Below are 3,622 nucleotides of genomic sequence, written 5' to 3'. Positions count from 1 at the left end.
GGGGACAGTTCTTTGCCAGATTTGCCTTCAAACGATCACCTGAGTATTCTGAGGCCACTGGAACTTGAAAACAGGACTTATTCAGGGTATGCTCCTAAAAGAGTTCCTCAGGGGACAACTAGATGGTGCAGTGGATAAAGCACTGGCCCTAGGGTCAGGAGGACCTGAGTTCAAATCTGATCTCAGACACTTACTAGCTAGCTGTGCAACTCTGGGCAAGTCACTTAACCCCCATTGCCTCTGAAATAAAAAAAAAAAAGAGTTCCTCAACGCCAAGACCAAATGGTAGCAAGAGATATTCCAGTATAGGAAACTAAAGTTGCAATTGTCTCTTATTCAGTCCTCACCCACAATGTCAAAGACTAGGTTGATCTGAAATGGATCATGTACCATGAAAAAGAAACCTGGGTTACCAGACACAGGACAGGATGCTAAATATAGTCCCCAAAAGGGAGGGACCTAAGAATAAGCAGACAGACAGGGTTCTAACAGTTCTCCTTTCCTCCACCTAGACATGGTATCCAGGGCAATTTGGTTCCTGGGTAAATATGTCCCTAAGCAATGTGCAAATGCACAAATATTTTAAATAGGTATGCAATCTACAATTAATTTAGCTATAGAGTTTACTAAACGATACATGAGATAAAGGATTTATTTTGTAGGCACAATAAGTGATCTTGGATGGTTTATTGATTGACAAGAGTTCCAGAGATGAAAACAGTGGGAGAAAACAGGGCATTGGGAGATTAATAGGGGGCATAATATTGTAGGCACTCCATCACTGAAAAGGGCCTCTACTGATTTGACTAATCTGAAAATCATTAGAATTCAAGACCAGAGATTGATCGTGATTCTCCAGGGCCTCCTAGTAAAACCAATGAAATGTCCAAAAAGGAACTTTAGCAGTGAGGGTAGGGAGTAAGCCAAGGACCATCAAGAACAGGGGAGAGAGAGAGACAGAGAGACAGAGAGAGAGAGAGAGAGAGACAGAGAGACAGAGAGACAGAGAGAGAGACAGAGAGACAGAGAGACAGAGAGAGAGAGAGAGAGAACCCTTTTGGTAGTGTGGGAAACCTGTGGATCCTCTCTGAATAACGTTTTTATGTTTTTAAATAATGGAAGGCAATGCTTCAGCTATAGTTTGGTGAAAATAAGGATGTAATTTTTTTAATCATATAAATTCTTGTGATTTTGTACTTTCTGGCCACACCAAGGAACCAGTTATTAAAATGCAATTCTGATTTCTTTCAACCAGTTTACATTGAGTTTCCCTTGTTCAAGGGAGTTAATGAAAATATAACAGATTTGAAGGGCCCTAAATGCCCTCTGTCCCTGATGACCATTTTTAGTGTCTAGATCTTGGGTTTCTAATCTCATCTGTGGGAATCTATAGATCCCAGGTTAAGAACCCTCAATTCCATGATGTGGCCAGATGAGTATATCACAGAATATCAGAACTGGAAGAGATCTCACTGAATAAACATACAACCCATGTCCAAAAAGGAATCATTATAACTCCCCTAAAGAGAGTTCACCTACTTTGACTTTTTGGCTTGGGAACTTCCAGTGAGGGGAAACTTTTTACCTCCTGAGGCAGCTGGTCCTACTCTTAAATTGCTTTAATTGTTAGGAAGATTTTCCTGTCACAAAATCTAAACTCGCCTCTCTGTATTCATTGATCCTAGCCATTTCCCATGAGATCAAAGGAAACAAGTCCAATCCCTCATCCAAATGACAACTCTACATACTTGAAGATAAATGATCAAGTACTTCCTATCTCTTGTCTTTTCCAGGCTAATCATCCCCTGATTTTTTTTTTCCTAGTTCTTTTTTCTTTTTTTCTTCCTTTTTATATTAAAATACTATTTGTCATATGGGATGACTCTCTGGGAGGGGGGAAATACAGAACTATTCTTACATTAAATAAATCAGTAGTAACATTTTTAAAAACCTCACCTTACAAATGATCATTCAGTCTGTTTGAAGACCTTCGAGGTTTGGTAATGTGCTATCTTTAGAGCAGGGGAGTTCTAACCTTTTTTTATGTTATGGCAGCCTAGTAAAACCTGTGGATTCCTCAGAATAATTTGTTACTGTATGAAATAAACTATATAATTTCAAAGGAAAGCAGTTATATTGAAATATAGTTATTAATTAAAAAAAAAAAGTTAATGGACCCTGGGTTAAGATCCCGTGCTCTAGAAGCATCCTACTTGTGAATAGCTCTAATCTTGCTGAAGTTCTACCCCCAATGCCTTATAATCAAGGCTTACACCATCAACTTGGCTTAAATCTTTCTCAGGATATATTACCAGGTCATATAAAACCAAAGATAATGAAAATGATCCCATTGACTGATGGAAACTTGTATAGAGTTCTCATTTAAAGGCTATGGTCTTTGTAACTTGGTTACAACTATTTGTCCCTTAGGTGAGAGAATGTTTAAGTCAGAAAAATTCATGAATTTGGGAATTTTATAAATATTTCTGAGAGGCAGCATGATGTAATAAATAGGGAACTAGTGTCTGAACCAGGTTCTTCTCAGTTCAAGGTCCACAACTGACATTGCTTGTGTCCTCCCGTAAAAGTCGCTTATCATCTCAGTGCTTTATAAAACTAAAGCTACAAGTTGCACAGATGGTGCAGACCTGCCTTGGTAGAATGAATTTTCTCACCCAGAAGTCTACTAGACCAGAGGTCTCAAACACATGGCTTCATGTACACATTCCCTAGTGCACCAAAATCCAATTAAAATGTATTGGAAAATACTTAATAAATCAATAGTGATATGCTAAGACATAGATAATGTTAAAATGTATTCTTCTAAGTCAACATGCTACAGTGGGGAACCTTATCTGAAGTTTAGTGGCCCCCATTTCTATCTGAATTTGATACCACTGCCCTAGACCAATGTTTTCATTAAGTCCAGCCCCTATCCCCTTTTCCTTAGAAAAAGACGAGATGACACTACTTTGAGAAATAAGACACAGCCCAGCAACCTTTCTTTGGACTTTCTTTTCTTCCATTAAATTAAAATTCTTAAATGACCTCACTTTTTAATAGTCTCCTTTACTGCAATTCGCCCATTTTCATTCCAATATATTGCTCTTCTAACTTATTTAACTCGGATAGTAAGACTTTGCATTCCTACTGAAAAAAAAAATCCTGAAGTACCACACTATTTCCAGTGAATTAGTAATGCTTTTTCATATTATTATTATTCTTGGGGGATTTCTGTGTTTAAATGAATAGCCCTATGCTTCATTACCATTTCTCTACAACCCATGCAAAGCCTGAGGCACACCAAATTAGTGAATTACAATGACATAATTCCTAGAAGACTCCAGGGCCTTCTCCTAAAGCACACCTCTGTCTATAAGGCTGTGGTTAATGCATATTGCTGAGGGAACTGCCCCAGTTTGATTCTGCATGTAATAAAATACTTACATCTGCCTAGAGCTACCTATCAGATTTGGGGCAGCTGCTGCAGCTGAATTAGTGCTTCTATTATATCATTTCAGCAGCATTCTTTTAACAAAGCATTTCTTTGCCAGAGCAGTGATGTAAGAACTCAAACTCAGGTTTGTTTTATTTTGTTTTTTGTTTCCCCTGGCTGTTAAAG

Source organism: Vombatus ursinus, unplaced genomic scaffold (genome assembly GCF_900497805.2).
Source record: "Vombatus ursinus unplaced genomic scaffold, bare-nosed wombat genome assembly UNPS02012179.1, whole genome shotgun sequence".
Lineage (NCBI taxonomy): Eukaryota > Metazoa > Chordata > Mammalia > Diprotodontia > Vombatidae > Vombatus > Vombatus ursinus.
This window is presented reverse-complemented; position numbering follows the sequence as displayed.